This window comes from Emydura macquarii, unplaced genomic scaffold, assembly GCF_026122565.2.
Source record: "Emydura macquarii macquarii isolate MOO-44397 ecotype Brisbane River unplaced genomic scaffold, CSIRO-AGI_Emac_v2 contig_369, whole genome shotgun sequence".
Classification (NCBI taxonomy): domain Eukaryota; kingdom Metazoa; phylum Chordata; order Testudines; family Chelidae; genus Emydura; species Emydura macquarii.
In genome coordinates this window covers 5,270,008-5,292,157 of record NW_027130506.1, presented here as the reverse complement: position 1 = coordinate 5,292,157, position 22,150 = coordinate 5,270,008, and the positions used below count along the sequence as shown (strand labels likewise).

General features: G+C 37.6%; 1 protein-coding gene across 6 annotated transcripts in view; it reads left to right on the top strand.

Annotated features, from left to right (window-relative positions):
* The first annotated feature begins 4,320 nt into the window (after positions 1–4,320).
* The window catches only part of ZHX1 (zinc fingers and homeoboxes 1), a 30,992-nt gene continuing 13,162 nt past the window's right edge, over positions 4,321–22,150 (top strand). For 3 of the 6 annotated variants that reach the window (XR_010916784.1, XR_010916785.1, XM_067531012.1), the window contains exons 1-5: positions 4,321–4,665; positions 5,797–5,948; positions 7,143–7,236; positions 8,698–8,851; positions 11,801–12,054. The gene's annotated coding sequence lies outside the window, so the exon portion shown is untranslated. The remainder of the gene's footprint in view (positions 4,666–5,796; positions 5,949–7,142; positions 7,237–8,697; positions 8,852–11,800; positions 12,055–22,150) is intronic. The other 3 variants (XM_067531020.1, XM_067531044.1, XM_067531035.1) reach the window with 3 other exon arrangements.

Here is a 22,150-nt window from a genome sequence, read left to right as displayed (position 1 = left end):
CATTGCAGTAAACAGGCTAGTAGCATATGGGCCCAGGTAGCTTCAGGATGCCAGCAGCAGCTGTGTTCTTTGTGCCTTTGTTACCCTCAAAAGTGAGAGAAGCACTAAAACCAACACAGCCTGTGGAAAATAGTGCCAATATTTAGTGCCAGTGCCCTATACTAGTACCCAGGGAATAAGGACTGAAATTCTCCCCTTCCCCGCTTGACCTCGTGGGCCATATTCACCATGGTTGGGGCTGAAGAGTGGTGCTGAAGAGAGACATTCCAAAGTTAAAGTGACAATAAGCAGTCTTATTAAAAGTGTTTATGGGAATAAGGGAAGGGAGTTTTGAAACTTCCATTTCCCTTTTCCTTTGTGACTTTTTATCAGCAGCCACTCCTGTTGTGGCCTGGAGGATGCCCCCTGCAAGATACCTGTCATTCATGAGGAGGAGAAAAAAGACGGGAGGACACGTTAGCGAAATCCTGCTAGCCAGTGCTGCATCGGACTGTGAACAAAGGGCCTGAAGAGGCAACATGGCAGATGGCATGAAGAAGGAAAGCAGACAGGTGAGAGGCCCAGGAATCCAAGCAGGCAAAGGAGAGATGCATCAGGATGTAATGGGTCTTCTCAAGCAGCAAACAGAAATGCTGCAGATCATGATTGACCTAAAATCCTAGACTCCCCATGCTTTAAAGTCCTTAGAGAACTCCATAGGAGCAGCTCCACTGCTCCTACTTTCTATATGGCATCACATGCTGCATCATTACCTCTATCACTCCATGCCAGGCGACAGCAAGGAAAACCAGAGCTTCATGTACACTGATAGGAGAGAACCATGGTTGGTGTATGTCTAGCCACAAACCCACTACATTTGTGCACTGAAATGGACATAAATCTTTGCTACCTTTTTAATTTTAAAGTGCTGTTCTATTAGTCTGTGTTAAACATTTGTAGTGCTTTGCCTGTCTTTTTGCACATTGGTTTTCTGCATCGTTCTTGCCATTCAATAAGTGTCTATTTTTGGAGAAAAAAATTACCTTTATTAATTCACAACACATTACTTATGACATAAGGTTACACAAAGCATACAGTACTTCTGAAGGTACACCAAGCACCATCACAATAAAAGGTTCAGGAAAGCACCCAGTCATATTTATAAACATGTACAGCAAGCACCATGTAATTCAAAGCTTCAGTAAAGCAATCTAATATTTATAAATGCTCCGTTACAAACAGCACCCAAAGCTTCAGGCCCAACGAAAAGTCTAGCACAGAACACTTAATGAGGTTGACTATTAAAAAGTGCTCTTTCAAAGCCTTCGTCAGCTGCATAGTTGCACATCAGGTTCTTGAAATGGCCCTTGTGTCTGGCTGCTCAAAGCCACTCCAACTTCACCTTAGTAGCAGCTTTCCACCTTTGTGTGACAGTTATTATACAGGCCACAACAAGGAGCTATAACCCTTACATGTTTCTCTCACTGAGATCCAATCTTGTGAGTAAACATTGACAGCATTCCTTCAATCTTCCAAAAGCATATTCAACAGCCATTCTGTGCCCGCTAAGCTGCTAGCTGATGCTTCCCTTTATGCTGTCAAGGTAGCCAGTGTACAGCTTCATAAGCAAGGAGTAGGCTGGGTCCCTCAGAATCGCTATTGGCATTTCAATACCAGTGGCAATCTGCCAGTCAGGAAAGAATGTCCCTGCTCAACTTTCTGAACATCCCTTTGTTCTTAAAGATGCAACTTTCATCCACCTTTCCTGACCAGCCCATGTTGATATCGGTGAAGTGTCCCCCATTCTTGCATTACCAAGGAAAAGTAGCCCTTTCTGTTGGTGTACTTTGCGGCAAGGTGGGCTGATGCCAAAATAGGGATATGCATGCTGTCTATACCCCTACCTCTGTTTGGAAATCCTGTTGCTACAAATCCATCCACAAACGTGTCCTGCACGTTGCCTGTGCTACGTAGCAGAGGATTAATGGCCCTACACATTTGCATGACAACAGTCCCACTGTGGATTTTCAAACTCAGTGAACACCACTCACTTCTCTATCAATGCTGCTCCTATTCTGGTGTCCTTGCACTGAAGGACTGGTGCAAGCTCAGAACACAGATCCAGGAATGTAGTCTTCTGTATCGGCAAGTTCTGCAGCCACTGTTCGTCAACTCAAATCTGCATTATGATGTGAATCCCACCAGTCTCAAGCCCAGATGTGGTGCACAACCATCTGCAGCTGCTCTATGAATGCCACCAATAACCTCATATTATCTTTCACTGTGTCCCTTAGCAAGCTATCCTAGAAGAAATTGGCATGCCTCTGTTGCAGTACTTCCTGCAAGTCTAAATACAAGAGAATCGTGTGTCCTGTATTTACAACATTCATGAGAATAGTGCAGAACTCTGCCAATTCCAGGCTTCTGTCAGAGATGGCAGAGACTGAAAAAATGCTATGTGGACTTTGTGGAATTTTTTTTTAAAAGGCACAATCATTATGGTATATGGATGCCATTGTGGAATAGAGAAAATTGAATGCTGGGAACTTGACCCTTTGGTCTCTGACAACTATGGGCAAGTCATTTCTATCCCAAAAAGTATTGCACCAGGCAGCAGCACATAGCACACTGGGATACTACCCATGGTGCATTGACTTTGCATCAACCCAGGCACTCTGGTGAGTACTTGCAATGCTGATGCCAGCAGCCAAGTATTCACGTGCCCAAGCAATATACAAATGTAGACAGTTGTACGCTGACACAACTGATGACCAAAGATTGTAGGATAAAGATGGCCTTAGTAAGGAAAACTTACTTGGTGGTAAGCAAGTGACTTATCATTTAGGGATATATCCTTGCTTTGAGTATGATAGACCTCAGATTCATTTTCTAGTCAAATATTTGATATAATTTGTGGGGGAGGGGGAGAAAGGCTCCTATCTCAGAGGCTACAAGAAAGGTGTGTTAAACAAATCAGTAGCAACCAGTCATCCCAAGCACACTCTGCACATCCAAATGCACAGGTATGAGGATCTCCGGGGAAACATCAGCGAAATTAGTAGTGGAGATTGCAAAGAGGCCTCATCCCTCACCATCAAAGACAGCAGAGCAATCTATTGGTCTGTCTCAACACCAGTGGTTTTCAGGAAGGGACCAATCCCCTAACAAAAGGAAAATATTTGGAGTTAGATCTCCATGGAAATCTTGATGCATTTTCTTCTCAAACCAACACAATCCTTCTCAGTATGACTCAGTATTTGTCTATGAGCGCTTACAATTCCTGTGCAAGACTGCTTTTTTCCTACCCACTGCTATCTATCTGCTATCAAAGTCTTAAATGGTTGGTAGTAGGCAGCAAGGTTTAAGTCGCAAGTTACAAATCTAAACCCATTCATGGACAAGATTACACTCCCTACCTGTTTAGAGAAACAGTTCCTGGCTGAGTCGTAGAGCCTTCAGCAACAACGGGACCACCTCTGAATTCCACCGATGAGAAGCATTATCCATTTGTAATGAATGAGGAGAGATAGTGAAACAAAACATTATCAGGTAAGAAATTGTCATTCACTCACCTCATTCTGATAAATTCTTGAACCAGTTTTTCTGAAATGTTTAAAAAATAAAATCATTCTGCTGCGCAGAACCTGGGCCTGAGTTATATCTGCCTAAGCAGCTGAAATTTGGTAAAGTTATAAATTACTGAAAACAGAGACTTATAATGGAAAGTGTGAGATCAAGTTCGCTATCCATGTTGCTCCCCAGCTCCACTGATAAAAAATCGAAAAGAGCACAGATTCATTCTTTTTCCTCCTAGGTCACCTTTAAGAGCTGTGCCCACTTTGTTCAGTGTTTCCAAAACAGAAAGAAAAAAACCTTTGTTTGAAACCCAAACGTTGCAACACCTTACTAATGTGTGAACTGGAAAATGAAACGATCTAATTGGCTTGTCTGCATGTATTCATCTCAGAGGCTACAAATACCACAAATGGTGAAAAGGAAATTAGACTAAAAATAGTTGTAATCTGTTTCCTCAGTTACCACAACTACATTGCAACCTGAGAGGAGCTGGGGGAGCGAGAGAGACCGCGCACACCACACAGTCTTGGGACAGAAGATGGGCTTTGCCTCCTGAGGGTTAGCAAGCTTAGCAGCAACTCGGTGAGAGAGGTGTGGGAGTCGTCATGTGATCAGCAGCTCTCTTGTCCCATCGCTTGCCCTGATCCTTATGGCTGGAATGGAACCTTACTGGGACCAATCAGAGCGCAGCCTTCTGTTGTGCCAGCTTTATAAATGGTGGCAGCTACCACTCCCCAGCTTCACGCGCAGGGGAGAGGAGATTGTATCACTGCTGGAGCAGCTCCTCCCCTCCCTGCTGCTCCTGCTCTGCATGTATGATTGAGAGACAGTCTGCCTATTGCTCCACTCCTTTCCCACACTGTGATCGCAGTATAAATACAGAGTCCAGGGGGGAATCCGGTTTTAAGTTAGGGATGAAATCAGGGGCTGTGTGGTTACGGTGGGAGGGTGGGTTTACAGTGCTGTCTTGAGTTCAAAGTTCACAGTTCAGTTACCCACCCCTCCCAAAATAAAGTGCAGTAGTTTTTGAAATGCAAGATGGCGACGAGGCAGTAAGAGGAGGAGGCACAGACACAGGCTGAGTGGGAGAGCAGAGAGCAGCACTTCAAGGTAGAGATTTCAGCATTCATTGCTTTCTCTGCTGGGGTGTGGGGGGTGCTTGGAGTGTGTGTGAGAAAGGCTGAGTGAAATTTCTCTGGTGGAAGCTGGGAGGTCTTTCTCTTTCACATACACACTCACCCATATCTCCAGCCATTGCTTCTGTAACTGAACATTGTGGGAGATTCTCCCCTTCAGTTCTCAGTCACTTATAATATGGGAGAAGGGTGCTGGGATCTGTAAATTAGTGATTAGCTCTGGGGAAATGTTACAAGAAAAAGAGACCTCTCCCCAAGGTTTAGCCAGAAGCAAGAAAAAGGGAATAAACCACTGGGGAGTTCTAACTGCCAAAGACGAAGGGGGTGTCTTTATTGAGAATTTTTGACACTTTTAAGATTTTTGAGGTGGAAGGGGTGGAGTGTATATTTCTCCCCACCCTTCGCCTTCCTATTGTTTGTCTGCAGCTGATCAGACCTGTGTTGTGCATTCTTCCTATGGTGATTCAGAGGAGGCCCTATGTACTATTGGGGGTGGCTTTTGGGGGGAGGGGGAGTTGGATGCTGTATTGGGTAGGGGGGAGCATACCTAAAAACTAATCATAGATTTGAAATTTACAAACCTGATGATCCCTATCCTAGACAAATGAGATTTTAAAATCTCCTGGGAACACACTGTAAAATCCTTCATCATGAAATAGTTTTGTGTTTTGTTTAGTTTTGTTTTTAAACTGCTCTAAAATTGATGAAGAGGAAGGGAGATTTTCTTCTCTCTGCCTCCCCCTCCTCCCTCCCACTTCCAAATGTGAGAGATTCAGCAGTTATGACAAAGGATCTTGTGTATGTTTTTGTTTTTCACAAATGGTGGAGGAAAATTGGACACGTCAGATGAAAAGCAACATAACAAACTTTTAATTTTCATTAATTTGAGGGACCTAATATGTGTGTGTTTTAATATGCCAGTATTTAGGTCTTTTAGTTAACTAATTATGGCCCTGGGATTGGATCATACAGTTTTAGTTTTATAGCTTTCTTTAATCATCTTAAAATGTAAAATGAGTTTTAGAGTTTTAGATGGAACATGTAGCAATGTTTGCAGGCAAAGTTTGTGAAACGTCATTTTTACTTTGTTTCCTGGGACATTTAGATCCCCAGGCCTGTATTCTGATTTTCAACTCTTCCCCCAAATCAGGATGCACAGTAATAGAGATCCAAAGCAGCATCAATACATCATGTACTTTGAAAAGGTTCTGGGCCTCTGAAGGGGGTCAGAACAACTGCAGTCGTGAACACTAACTGGTAGGTACCTATGCTTTACCTACGAGCACCTTAATCACTCTGGGAGGGTAATTAGTCATACCAATGATGGAGCAGTTTACCTTTCTCTGTTAGTCATTTAAAATATAAGAAGCTAGGATGTAAATGGGTTGGCAACCAGAAATAAATAGCCCTTATTTTAAAAACAATAGCCGTATGCAAGGAGCATTTTGGAGATATTCATAAAGTATCCATCACTTTATCACAGAAATATGAATTTCATGACAAAAACTATGAAGGGCAGTCTAAATCATCTTTTAAAGGTACCGTAATGAAAAGAAATTAAAACCACACATTCAGTTTAGACCAAAAATTTGTTTTCTTTACAAGAATTTTATAACATCTAATATGGCAAAAAATAATTTTTTGATTTTAAAATAGATTCATACATGATATGTCCGACTGTACAACACAGGCCACAGAACTTCTCTGTATTAATTCCTGTTTTGAACGAGAGCATCTCTTTTAGAAAAACATCCAGTCTTAATATAAAAATTGCCAGTGATGGAGAATCCACCACAGCCCTTGTAAATCATTCCAGTGGTTCATTAACTTCACTGTTTAAAACTTGTCTGTCTTCTAGTCTGAATTTATCTAGCTTCAACTTCTAGCCATTGGACCTTGTTATATCTTTGTCTACTAGAGTGAAGAGTCCCTCTATTTCCAAATTTCTATTCCTCATATAGATACTTGACCTAAGTAGACTGTGACCTAAATTAAATCACCCCTTCAATCTTTTCTTTGATAAGCTGAACATATTGAGCTCCTTGAATCTTTCACTAGAAGGTATATTTTCCAATCCTTTAAAAATTTCGTGGATGTTCTGAATCCTCTCCAATTTATTAACCTCTTTGAATTGTGGAAACCCAAAGTAGATATGGTAATCCAGTAGTGATCATCCCAGTGCCAAATTCAAAGGTAAAATAACCTCCCAAGCTCTACTTGATATTCCCCTGTTTATATATTTGCACATTGCAGTAGTCTTTTTTGGCCACAGTGTCATACTGGGAGCTCATTCAGCTGATTATGCATCATGACCCGCCCCCAACCTCTTTTTCAAAGTCACTGCTTCTCTGGATAGAATCCTCCATCCTGTAAGTATGATCTACATTCTTTGTTTTTTGTATGACTTTACATTTCGTTGTACTGAAACACATATTGTTTGCTTGTATCCAGTTTCTCAAGCAATCCAGATTGCTCTGTATCGGTGGCCTATACCCTTCATTCTTTACAACTCCCCCACTCTTTGTCTCATCTGCAAACTTTATCAGTAAGTATTTTATGGTCATTTATAAAAACGTTTAAATAGTCTAGGGCCAAGAACCAATCCCTGTGAGATCTCCCAAGATGAGGATGATTCCCCATTTACAATTACATTTTGAGACCCATCAATTAGCCAGTTTTTAGTCTATTTAATATGTGCCATGTTGCTTTTGTATCTTCCTAGTTTCATAATCAATATGTTGTGTGGTACAGAAGGTTAGGTACATCACATTGTTACCTTCGTTAACCAAATTTGTAATCCTATCAAAAAAAGATACCAAGTTAGTTTGACAGACTCTATTTTCCATAAATCCATGTTGATTGACATTAAATGTATTGCCCTCCTTTAATTCTTCATGAATCGAGTCCCATGTCGGCTATTCCGTTATTTTTCCTGGGATCAATGTCAGGCTGACGGACCTATAATTACTGGGGTTTTCCTCTTTAAATATTGCTACGTTAGGTTTCTTCCAGTCTTCTGGAACATCCCCCATATTCCAAAACTTATTGAAAATCAACATTAATGGTCCAGAGGCTCTTTGGCCAGGTTTCTTAACTTGAACCTAAGAATTTAATCTGGACCTGCTGGTGTAAAAATTTCTAGCTTTAGCAGTTGTATTTAGTATCCTCCTGCTACTGCTAGAATGTGTTATCATTATGATCATGATACGACTACATCGTCTGGCTGTTTCATAAATCCCAAACAGAAATATTTATTGAATGTTTCTGCCTTTTCCACATTATTACTGACAATTCTACTATTTTCATCTAGTAATGGACCAATACCATTGTTGTTTTGAGGGGGGAAATACTCCTTATCCTTAACTCTACTGGCCATACGTTTCTCCTTGTGTCCCCTTGCTTCTCTTATCAGTTTTCTAAAATTCCTAGCTTCTGATTTATATTCATTACTATCAACTTGCCCTTTCTTCCATTATTTCCATATGGGTTTCATTTTTTTTAAATAACTTCTTTCATTTCTTCTCTAAGCCAGACTGGGTTTTTAACTAGTGTGTCTCTCTTTCTCGATTGTGTCCGTTGGGGCATCTTGTAAAATATTCTTAAATGGTTTCCAATTAACATTTATATTTTTCTGTTTGAACTCTTTCCCCCAATGGCTCATAATTGTTCTCAGCTTTGTTCAATTGGCCCTTTTGAAAGCACCATATTTATATTAGTGGTTTGAACTTTATGATGTTTGCACATAACAATGTAATCAAGTCATGATCACTTGTACCTAAACTACCACTAATTTTTAGTTCTGTGATCAGTTCCTCTCTATTTGTCAAGAATGAAGTCTAATACAGAATTCTGCTGCATTGTATGCAATACTTTTTGAGTTGGGAAATTATCTATAATACTTAGAAATTCCGAGGATGTTTTGGTACTGTCAACATGAGACATCCAGCATATATCACTAGATTGAAGTGTCCCATGATAACACAGCTTTTTTTCCTACACATTATAGAACTTCCAGTGTGATGCTGTGGCCAAAAGAGCTAATGCAATCCTGGGATGCATAAACAATCCTTGCTGAGTATTCTAAACTCAGAAGAATGGAAAGAATATGGATGGACAGAACTGAGTGGAGCAGCTTGCATAGCATTTGTTCTCTTTCTTTGGTACAGCCAGCATTACTCTTCCGGTGTCACGAGCATCATATTAACATAGTTGGTGGAATGGTAGAAACAGGCTTTTGAAGTGGAACTTTCTTATCATTACAGTAAAAATGCCACATATTCAGACACCTTCTAAAATAATAGAAATAAAAATACTTGGCAGTTGTATAGCGCTCTAAACGGTCAAAGCATGTTATAAACAATTAGACATTATTAAAAGTAAGTAATAGTACAGTTTTTTTTCTAAAAACTGAAAATTAGGAACACTTTTCTGTAGATTTAAAAATTAACCTGAACTTGAATTTTTGTCCTTATTTTTGCTATTTGTTTATACCCTCATATAATTTTATTGTTAAAGCTTCCAAAAGTGCTCAGAGCTTTACACAACTAATAGAGACAAAGTCTGTACTCTGAAGAGCTTACTAACTAATCTTCTGTTCCCAGGGGCTCATGCATGGGCATAAGGGATCACCTTGCAGGAATGGGGCCTAATAACATATATAATGGGACAGGTGTATGGGGAGAGAATAGGGTGGGGAAGAGCCTGTAGTATAGTAATAAGATTACTAATTAATCCTTAAAATACCTAAAAGGTATGAAACTATTTCCATTTCACATATGAGGAAAATCAAGACAATGGGGGCCTAATGATGCATGGTGCTGAATGCCTCCAGCAAAGTCAGTGGGAGTTGAGGGTGCTCTTCACCTCACAAGGTTGGATCAGGACTGGTTAAATGTCTTGGCAGAGGTCACAGAGTGAAGTCTGGTCTAACTACAGGGTTAGGTTGATGTAAGCTGCCTTGCGTCAACCTAGCTGTGGAAGTGTCTTCACTTCAAGTTGGCTCCTGCTGATGTAAATGCCTCTTTATGCCAATTTAGTAACATCACCTCCCCAAGTGGCATAGAGTCACAGTCAGTGTAATTAAGTTGACGCAATGTCATTGTAAACTCTGTGTAGCTTATGTCGACAGTTACTGGCTTGCACGAGCAAGCCCACAATGCCCCACACTGACAATACAATCAATACAAGTTCTCCTGGTGAGGATGCACACTGCCGACACACGGAGGCAAGTGTGCGCGCGCATAAGCAATTCAATAACTGCGGTGGCTGTATGCCAATGTAAGTTAGGTCGACATCATTTTGTAGTGTAGCAGTGATCTTATTGAAGGATCAGGGCTGAAGACCGCTCTAGCCTGGAGTAACTTCTCTGTGCTGTTTTGCATGGAGATATTCAATAATTTCCACATAAGGCAAGAAAATAAAAAGCTTACTCAGACATTCTTCTTTGAAATACCCTCCTTCAAAAATATTAAAATGAAAATGTAGGATTCATTCATATAGTATGACATAGTTTTCACTGGTGAATCTGACACTTCTCACTGGAATCTAGTAGAGGCAGTTTTTTGCAAAATTGGATTTAATTTCACAAGTTCAACTCATCAGAGTTGCAAAATCATTTTGATATTCATTTTTATTACCCCAGTGAGCGCTTGGGGGACAATAGAGTCTATCTTAAAAGTTTACCTTTGTCCTGCGTTCAGTTTTTATATGTGATGTATAAATGAGGGAAAGAGGGCACCCTTTACTTTAAATGATTCATGCTGCCTCAGAGCACATTGCCTTCTAATTGTGTGCTGCCTTCCCCAGTGGAGGATTCAAACAAAAGAAGAAAAAATTGAGACTCCTGCAGTATTCCAAGAAATTCTTAGCTGTGCAAGGATATGCAAATAGCTTTGAATTTTAAAAGCAGTCTTTCAGAATTGTGTATTAATTGGATACGAAATAGTAGCACTGCATTATGCAGCTTAAAACAAAGGTGAGGTTTTATTCATTTGATGTTAGGCCTTTTTTTTTTCCCCAGCAAAAAAATAAAAAGTGGTTTCTGTTTCCATAAACCAGATTTGTGAAATTGTCATGAACATTTTTTAGTCTAGGCACAAAATCTTCTTACCCACCCTTAGCTTGGTGATGGTGAAAAAACTAATCTTGTACTTGGCTATCAAAAATAAATAAATAAAAAATTACTCGCCCCAGGCAAATGAGCTGGTAGAATTTTGCAAGACTGCCTTCAACAACAGATGCATCTTATTCCCATGAGGTTCCCATAGTCTGCCTGTTTTCTTATGCTAAACTTGGATAGTCTCATAAACATTCTCTTTGAATACCATGCCCCTGGCTTATCCTGAAATGATTTAATTTGAGCTGATTTAATAATGAGATTAGATTTCTTTGCCTTGCCTCTCCCTTTCCCAATCTTACCACCTCCCCCAGAAAATCATCCATCTAATACAGTAGTATAGAAACGTTCCTAGTACATTTAAACCAGGGTGGACTGAAATCAGTTAAATATATAAATAAGTATTTAAATCAGCAAGCAGGAAACCTTGATTTAAATAACATATTTTAATCTTGTTTTGCATTTATACTTTTAAATTATTTTCCTAAAGAAAGGCTGATTCTCAATGGCTGATATGATTTGGCACTTCCTTTAACTAACCAAGAGAATACACTATATTTATACACATTTATTTAAGCAATTATATAGCCTAACATAAATTTATTCAGATGCTTAAGTTTTACATTTTTTATGATGTTAGAGAATGGTGAATGATCCATATCTTATTTACTGGATGATTCATTTTTTTTACTCATGCTTTGTGTCAAGCTGCACTTGGATGGAAAGTGAAATTCAATTAAAAATACACAAAAACAGCATTTTAAAATTGTTTTTATTTGTTAAATAAAACTACAATATCTTAAATACGCTGGATTCATGAGAGAAAAAAGTATGTTTATGAAAACATGTTTTGCTTTTAAAACTAATTGATTTATTAAACAAATGAAGTATTATCTGTAGTTAATGAATTGAAGTGATTGTTTCTGGTAACCATGTTCTTCAAGATTTTAGAACTAGTAGATCTCATCCTTCTCACATTTGCTTTTTTTTATAGATTGAAAGAGGAAAATGAGCTTTTCTGCTTTTTCAACTGCCAATTGGTTTCTCAAGTTTGAATGACCTAGTCATTGAACTGAACTACTTGAATAAACTGAAATGAAGAAAATTTTCATTCTGCGCCTGCAGAAGATGCTACTCCTGTCAAAAGCTGGTTTAACACATCAACACTTACACTGGTCCCAAGTGCTTAGTCAGTGATTTCCACCAGTGCAGTGATTTGACTTTCTTTAAAATTTCAGCAGCAAACAGGTACTGCTTGAATATTTTTTATTTAAATTGATTTTAATAGATGATGATTATTTTAATAGATTAAATTAAAGTTTAGGCCTTAACATAAATTGTTATAATTTCTCATTTAATTTTAAATAGTTTTATTTTTAAGAAAAAAATGTAAATGCTAAGAAAATATTTATTTATTTTTTGTCCACCCTGATTTAAACACACTGTTCCTCTACCCCAAAATTATTATTTATCTGTTCACTATAGGAATGATGCTTTATCTATTCTAAAATAATCCTAATTTATGTTATTGAGAATAGTAGCTGTAATGTTGACATATGGAGCAACAATGTAATAATTTAATGGAATGTTTTTAGTGTGTATTCTGTTTGGAAGACAAGTATAACATCAAAAATAACAAGATGGTGTTTATTAAAACTGAATATTTGATTATTTTATGTCAGATACTATAAGATTTCATTTTAACTTCAGATACACTCTTCTCCCTGCCCACCCCTCAATATTATGCAGTTTGGGTCTTTGAAATAAGAGTGGACTCTGATTTCCTTGGGCCGTTTACATTTTCCAGAGTTCTTTTTTCTTTTCTTTTTAAATGTGAACTGAAATGGTTTTAAAGTAAATTCAGAATCCGTTTATAACATTCTGTGGAAGTCAATGGTAAATTCCCTTTACCTGCAGTGGGAGCAGGATTGGGCCCCAAAGTATGATCAGGCTATACAAATGGATTTAAATTGCCAACATATTTTAAACCAATCTTTAAAGGGACACTATTGGGAATCTTAAATTTTTTGTTTAAAAAAAAAATACAGATCTAATTTTAATAGAAATGGTTGTATAAAATTAACAAAAAAGATTTTTTTCACATCACCCTTCCTGTGCAAATTTTGCAGCATTATGCTAGTGCATGAAAACCAGGAAGCTATTAGTCTATTTTCTGTATTCAGTGTAAGAAAAAATAGTTAATGAAATGAAAAAAGTCCTTAAGCATAAATGATTAAAAGAAAACTTCTTCCCCCCAGTTTTCCCTATTCTGATATCGTGGTAGTAACTCGGATAATATAATTTTTGAAAAACAAACTTCCTTATTTTAGAAAAATGATAGCATCAGATTAAAAGGGATTTCCTCTTATATTGGTATAAAGCACCTTATACCAGTATAACTGCATCTACACTAAGGCTTTTATGGGTATAGGTATGTCAGCAAAAATCATATACCCCTTGCCAACATAGTTATGTTGGTAAAAGTTTAAATATTTAGCCTTAGTTTAAACCTGTCCCAGTTGACTTAAGCAAAACTGAAAGAAGCCGCTCTTAAACTGGAATAAGCATGTCTACACAGGGCTTTGCACTGATTCGGTTAAATCAGTTACAATCAAACCTTAGGTTAAACTGGTGCAACTTTCTCATGTAGCCAAGACCACAGTGCAATACTCTGGCCCTGTGTACATTACAACCATCTACATTACAATCTTAAAACTAATTTGTTACATTGCAGATGATATTCAGGGTCGGATTCTGTCACATCTTGAAGAATAATGGACTATTCAATAAGTCACACTGAAATCAACGGGAAGTACTTATGGAGTAATATTCAGTGTAAGGGTGGCAGAATCTGGCCTTCAGGTGCTATGGCAACTAAATTTGTTTTACCTAAGGCAGAGGCTTAGATTGGCATGTGGTTGTCTTATAATAACTTTTTTTTTCTGAGTGGAGGGGACCCCCCTGCCTGTGCCTGTGCAACCAGTTTTGGTAGGTCCTCCTTTCTTCCATCTCTCTGATATAGGGCATCCCAGAATGCATGGCCACTTGTGCTGTTAATGCTTCTTTCTTGCATCTTCCCCTGACATTCTATCCCATACTGAGATACTATGTGATAACCACTCAGGTTTTCCTAGAGTGCATATGTAGATACTTTGTTAGCGAACTCATGTATGGAGAGAGAAACTTTGACATGTGGATGTGTTGTGAAAAAAGCTGCTGTTTGGACTTTTTCTTTACCAGTTCAGAGGAGTGTATCCCAGTCTGGATTTGAAAACACCATTGCACTTGCAGTGTGGACAGGCTCTATCTGTCTCTTCCCAATAGATATGGTACAGCCCTACTCCCACAGAGAGGTGAATTAGACGATTTGCTAGCTCTTGTCTATCTCTAATTTCTGTGATTCTATTTGTTACTTTAAGGGTACACTTGTAGTCTGTTAACAATTCAATATAGAAAATAATTTTGTGTTGATAATGACCAATTCACAGTCCATATTTCCTGCAGTGTAGGAAGTGGGGAGGGAGGCTAGTCTTGTGGTGAAGTAGGTAGGGGGATCAAAGCTGTCTACCCTCCTCTGCCACAGACACCCTCTGGGACCTTGTGCAAGTCATTTAACCTCTCCATCAAAACAGGGCCAATCATATTAACTATTTGTGCTATAGTCTGGCTAATACACCTTCAAACACGTTAGCCTGCATCTTAATAAGCATTGTGGGCTTTTCAGTCACACTGAGCTAATTCCACATGAGCTAACACAATTGAAAAACATCCTTTTTGCCTGTCAAGACAGGGCCTAAGTGCCTACATTTTCCAATTTGTGAAAAGGGACTGATAAATTCTCTCATAGAGGTGCTGAGGTTTAATAAGACAGTATCTGTAAAGTGTTTTGTGATTGCTGAAAAGTTATACAAGTGGAGAATATGGGACGTGTGACGTTTATACATGTGTAGCTGTAGTGGAGCATGTTGTGATGCCTATTAAAGTTGCCTGTTATTTATCATTATAAACCCATTTTTGGTTTCTTTTAACTGTGTCAGACTTTAACCTTTTGATTGAAATTTCTCATACTTGAGAGTTGTTTTTTCTGGAAATTTTGGTCCAGAAAGATGAATTTGTTTCAAGAGCAAAGAGAACGGAAGGAAAAACAGGCAGTTTTTGTCAGTGTAAGTTTTCCCCCACCTTTTTCTGAACAGCTCTTGTGCCTTGCATTTGGAGTAGGAACTTGAAATTTGGCAGCGGAATAGCTCTGAGGTCAGAGAAGTGCTCTCTACCGTTCCTATAAAAATATGGCTGAGTGACGAGCCATATCTTTGCATATGTGATAGTTTGTAGAACACTTAGTTACTCTGTCTTAATCAGAGTATCTCAAAATTGGAACTGTTGTTGCATTACACTGTATAAGCTTCCAGACTGCTCTGAAGCCTTCATTATTATTCCAAAGTGACTGCATGCAGCTATAGCTGTATTTGTGATGCAGGCAAAATTGATCATCTTCCTTCATCTGTCTAGATTCTTTTATTGGCAACTATCACTGTAGTATCACCAAAGGCTCTTAAGCAAAGTAAGCGGACATGGAATAAGAGGGAAGGTCCTCTTCTGGTTAAAAGATAGGGGAAAAAAGGTAGGAATAAATGGTCAGTTTTCAGAATGTAGAGAGGTAAATAATGGTGTCCCCAGCGGTCTGTACTGGGACCAGTACTGTTCAACATATTCATAAATGATCTGGAAAAAGGGATAAACAACAAGGTGGCAAAATTTGCAGATACAAAGCTATTCAAGACAGTTAAGTCCAAAGCATACTGCAAAGGGATCTCACAAAACTGGGTGACTGGGCAACAAAATGGTAGATGAAATTCAATGTTGAAAGTAATGCACATCGGAAAACATAATCCCAACTATACATATAAAATAATGGGATCTAAGTTAGCTGTTACCACTCAAGAAAGAGATTTGGAGTCATTGTGGATATTACTCTGAAAACATCCACTCAATGTGCAGTGGCAGTCAAAAAAGGTAACAATGCTGGGAATCATTAGGAAAGGGATAGATAATAAGACGGAAAATATATTGCCTCTTTATAAATCCATGGTATGCCCACATCTTGAATACTGTGTGCAGATCTGGTAGCCCCATCTCAAAAAAGATGTATTGGAATTGGAAAAGGTACAGAAAAGGGCAACTAAAATGATTACTGGTATGGAAATGCTTCCATATGAGAAGAGATTAATAAGACTGGGATTTTTCAACTTGGAAAAGAGACGACTAAGGGGAGATATGGTAGAGGTCTATAAAATCATGACTGGTGTGGAGAAAGTAAATAAGGAAGTGTTGTTTACTCCTCATAATACAAGAAATAAGGGTCACCAAATGAAATTAATAGGCAGCAGGCTTAAAACAAATAAAAGGAAGTATTGCTTCACACAACACACAGTCAATTGTGGAACTCCTTGCCAGAGGATGTTGTGAAGGCCAAAACTATAATGGAATTAAAAAAAAAATTAGATAACTTCATGGAGGATAGGTCCATCAATGGCTATTAGCCAGGAATTGCTGTTTGCCAGAGGCTGGGAATGGCCAACAGGATGGATCATTTGAGGATTTTACCTGTTCTATTCGTTCCCTCTGAAGCACCTGGCATTGGCCACTGTCAGAAGACAGGATACAGGGCTAGATGACTCCGTATGGCCATTCTTATGTGAAGTTCTTATGACATGCTGCTTCTTATGTACCTGCAAATGCCATTTTTCATAGAGGAAAGAGTACTAAGTTGGGAGCCACGAGTCCATAAATTCTTGTTGCACCTATTCCGTTGACCAGTGTTAAAAACTGAAAAGTCTACAAATCTATTATTGTTGAGCAGGATTTCACATTACTGCTTTAGGGGAAGGCAAATATCAGTGCTGAGAGACCAAGACAGGTTGCAGAAGGTCACTGCTGCCAGAGTTTGTTTCCAATATAGCAGGCATGGCTCATTCAATTAGCCACAATGCCTCTCAGAAAAAATGGGAAATCTGTGCTTAGCTATGCTTTCGTTAAAATGGGGCTACTCCTGAATGCCCATTTTCTCCGAGTGCATTGAGATCAACAGGTGAATAAATAATGTGTAAATGAGCAAAGTGGTGTTTTAAAAAAAAAACAAACCACCCAGTAATCCTAACTCTTAATCCCTTGTTCTAATCACTAGACTGCAGTTCCTTTCAGAGCCAAGAATGGACCCCAACAATCCTGATGTCCACATTCTACTGCAATTGCGGATATAGTTGCATATGAAGGACTTTCTTCTATTCGTTTTGCTTTTTAAAAAACCTAGACTAGATGATGTAATTATCCCTTCTGGCCTTAAACTCTATGGGGAATTAAAAGACAGAAGAAAGAAAAAAGCTACTCTTATGGGGCCTGACCACTAAAATTAATGGGAATCTTTCCATTGTCTCCAAGGAGCTTTATATATCAGGCTCCTAGCCCCCAGCCTCATCACAGTTCTGATTATGGCTTTGCGATCATCCCTTACTGCTTGTGATGTGAGCAAAGGCTCTGCAGCTCTATGAATCCTGTAGCCATGTTTAGCTAGAGAGCACAAATGTCTGTTTGTTCGTTACAAAATACAGCAGTTTGTGAATCTGGGGTGTTAATGTTAGTGTAAAGAAATGAAAAAGGATGGATGAAAATGATCAACAAATTGAACAGAACACTTTAAAAAAAAATCCATATATGCCAGTGTGACTCTTACATAGAACACTGCTTAACTTGTATACTTAAAAGTTTGTTCTTTGCTCTTTTTTTTTTTTTTTTTTAAATATGGGAGTGTCATGCTTTCCTATCACATGTCCAAATTTGAGTTTCAGGATGTCATTGGCAAGTCTCCATAAAATAAACCCCTTGCCTGAGTTGACACCACATTGCTGATTGACTAATATTGCTGTTTATGAAACTAAAGGTTATTTTCACTTCTTAATTGGTGCAACTTCTCTTACATTTCATGAAGATTTCAATTTAGGTCAAATTTCTATTAATAGTGAATGAGAAATAAATTGCAATAAACTCAGAAATATGTGCAGAATATCCCACTAACTGATGCTGAGCATATAAAAAAGGTTTTAACTTTTAAGAATGTATGCTGTAAGTGTGAAAGACCCCTAGTGGTCTCCTAATTCAGCAATAAACTTGAGCACATTGCTAACTTCAAGTCTGAGTAGTCCCACTGAAGTCAATTCAAGTCAAATACCTTGCTGAATCAGGACCAGAGTTCAATTAGTGGAGGAGTTTTGTGAAAATTTCTGGCCCTTAATATAGTTTTACTTTGCACTTCATCTTTAAGCAGTAATGCCTTCAGAGCCAGGCAGTCAGTGAACACCTGGAGGAGTTGAGGATATAAGACAAAACTAAAGACAGTTAATTCAGCCAGTCAATAATTGATAAAAGATGACCCACCTGGTGATCATCAGTATTTTTAAACCATGAAAATACGGAAAGTGTAAGGAAACAAGCATCTACTTCTCAAGATTGATAAGGTGAAGTGATACAAGCAACTAGAAACCTGGTCAATTACAACAAAAAGTTAAAAGTAGTTTCAGGTGCTTCAGTGAGAAGTCTCCTGAGTCACATGCTAATGTTTCTATTTTTATAATCACATTTTTGTGGTTTGGGGTTTTTTTAAATTCTCTCAGCACTCTGGGTGAAAGTTCCTACAAGGAGAAATTACTATTCACAAAGTAAACAATATGAACACGGAGGAAAAAAACTTTTATTTTTTGCAATGTAAGCAGTTTATTGTTGAATTAGGAGATAAAAATTAAGATAGACATGTGATCCCCCTCTTTTAGATATATTTCCTTTGTAATTCCCATTTTCTTTCTCCCTCAGCTTCTTACTTGTAGGAAGGAGCTGGCGTCTGTCTGAGTTTGGAAAATATTTATATACAGCTTCACCCCAGTTGTTAAAATTAACTGAGAAAACTTTTGAGCCTTAAAATAATAGGAAAGGGTTAACTAATAATGTGAACAGTTTATTTTTCAGTTTTCTGAACATCAATGTTTTCAGCATTTTCCACTTCAGATTCAAAAGTTAAAGTTGAAGGCCCTGATCCTGTAAAACTTTTTCATATGCTTTAACTTTGAAGTTAATGGGATTATTCATAGTGCATAAAGTTAAGCACGTGTAAATCTTTCCAGGATTGTGGCTCAAACCTGAAAGTTCAAGGTAAAATTGCAGAAGTAAGGAATATTTAGTAATGAATACATTTTAAGGGATTAAAGCACATCTGGTTGAAAATTTTTCACAATGAAAAATGCCTTTTTGATTAAATGAAAATTTTTGCCTATTTTTTTTTAGTTTTGTTGAGAAACCAAAAAATGGGTTTTTTTTCCAACAAAACTTGGCAACAGTGTTGTCAAAAATGAAAAATATTTTTTTCATTTTACATTTTTCTGGAAATAAAATATATTTCCTAATCAGCTCTAACTAAAATAGTACTTACTAGAATTTAAAGTCATATGTTTTTAAAAATGTCCTTACCTTTGTTTCTAACAGTACCATAAATCAAAAAATAAATCATTTTAATTTACTTTTCACTGTTTATGCTGTGGTCTTTCTTTTCTTTTCTCTGAAACAATAGTAAAAAATGTGCCTCAGTTTTTACACTTTCTCTTTCAGCTTGTGGGCACTAATGCTACTGTATTTGGTTTGGAAACGTTGCAGGAGAATCTTGATTTGTTTTTAAAATATGTCCACTGGCATTTTTAAAACAATTTCCATGGAAACATTTCTCATAGCTGACATTTTAGGCTAAATTTATCCCAGCAGCATCACTTGAATTTTGTAACTTTTCTGTGAATTTAGAGTAAGGAGGCTCAGATTTTCAAAAGTGGCATCAAATATGAGTGCCAAACTTTACATGTATAGAACCTGATCTTCAGCATTATTGAGTGTGCACAACTCCAAAAGCAGTTTGAGATCAGTGCCCTTGAAAATCAAGCTGTAGATGTTTAATGTTAGGCACCAAAAATTAGAAGCCACTTTTGAATATGTGGGCTTAAAACTTTAACTAAGTTGTTCTGAAATATATTTAGCTTTTTAAACCTTCAATTTAAGAAATGCCAAAAAATTAATATTTAGGACATGTTTTCATATGATTTTTGAAGAAATATATAAAATTTAAGAAAAGTATAAACTTTCTTTGGGTTTTTGGAACCATCTGATATAATATACAATTTTCTATTAGATTTTAAGATGTTACCAAATCCCTATTAAGTATCTTGTTCTCTATTAAATTCTTTAGAGGGAGATTTTCAAAAGTGCCTAAGGGATTTAGGGCCCCAAGTCCTATTGACTTGCAATGGGACTTGTGCTCCTCAATCCCTTATCACATTGGAAAATCTCCCCCTTAGCTTTTTAGAGTAATTTCTATAGATAAATAGTTAAATATCAGTAGAATCCTTCTATTGTCATGCAACTGTGGTAAAGGAACACAAAAAGACCTTGCTCTCTTCTAACTCTGAACAAGAACAATGCTGTCCCCAATGCTTCTCCTCTCTCTGTCTACTTCTTTTTGTAGCACTTCTGTGTTAACATATTCTTCAAGTCTTCAAGTAACATATTCTTCTCAAGTCATTGTTGCTAATTCATAGAAACAGTACCCACATTTTATACTTTCATCCCTATTAAATTCATTAGAGGACTCTTCCATGAAGAACTGTATTGTTCTTTTTACTCATTTATTTTGTGCATTGTTCTTATTGTCCTATGTTCTGCCTTTTCAACAGTTTTCTCTTTCTCTTTTTTCTACTGTTCTCCTTATTGCACCTTTTTGCTCCCTGCCAGCCCTGACTGGGAGTTAGATATGAAATTCACTTCGCAACCACTCAGAGCACAGAAAGGAAGAGAGAGCAAACAGATTTCATTTTCCTGCCAGCTGGGAAATCAAAAGCGGAGGGATAAAAGTAAAACTAGATAGGGCTACAACCTACAGAGAACTTCTGTTCTGCTGAGAATTTGGGGCGTGATTTTTAAAGATATTTAGGCACCTAATCTCCATTTAAATCAGCGGGAACTAGGCACCCAAATATGTTTAAAAAGCTGGCCCTTTAGTGAATTTCATCTGCTGTTATCAGCATTGTGTCAAAATCAATACGATTTTCTAAAATTCCTTTATCCTTTTAAAAAATGCAATCACCGGTGTGTAAGAGCACAACTTTCTGTCTTTCACAGAACTTCTCACCCTGAAGAAGCACAGTGCTTTACTAGTAAACAGGCTAGAGGGATGGCATAGTATGTTTAAATGTAAGCAATACAAACCAAAAGAGACTTAGGGCCAAATTCTGACTCATTTACACTGTGTACCACTTCAGAATTGGGCTCCCAGTATGCTGTTAAGACTCGTACTTTGCTATAGCAGCCCTGTGTGAAAGAATAGCTATATTTTGTGATTGACAGGTGAGGCAAGGGCCATTCTAAAATTATGGGAGCTCAAATTAGGGTAAACTCAAATTAGAAATGTAGGGTGGGAGTTTCAGAATCATGCAGTTAACTTAAGTGATCCCATTGAAGTCAGTAGGAGTTTTACTGTTGACTTGAGTGGAAGAGTGTTTTTGACAATCTCACCCGTAAGCTTATAAATATAAATTGAAGTACTTTGCAAGGTTGCTCCAGCTCTTGTTTTCCAAATGTAAACTGTATGTTTTAAAATGTCTCTTCTATTTTATCTCTTGGTTCTAAATTTAGGGAAAAAATTATTTTGAAATATGATTTTGTAATGTTCTGTTTACATTTTATTTTGTATTTATTTTCTAATCTACCAGCCTACCTTTTTTCATTCCTTTTTTCCAGTCCAAGTAAATAAGCTAATGGTTGATGCACTCAAGTGCATTTTTTAAAGTGTTCTCATTCCGATGAAAGAATTTCTCTGAATATAATATGCACTACAAGTTAAACTGGCATCTCTTTTGAGGGAAATTATATAAAGTTTACATTAGTAGAAATTTCTCAAGTGTAAATCTCTTTTTTTAAAACAGTGTAAAAAAGTATGTGTACAGAAAAATATTCTAAAGAAGGTACACGTGGTCTGAAGCTGTGTGATTCAGTAAAACAAGGCATTTGATTTAGACCTCTGTTCTGGAAAGTGCTTAAGCACATGTGCTTATGTACTTTCCTGAATCAGGGCCTTAATCAGTAAACAAAAGAACTTTAAACATCTGTGAATTTCATACTTTAAATAGAGAGACTTTGTTCACTCCTTGAAAAGACACAGCTATGGTCAGATTTACATTTCACGCGCAAGAGGTTCTTCTAAAAACAGCAATACATTCTATGTTCACAGGCAACAGACTTAAGATAAGATTTATCAAAC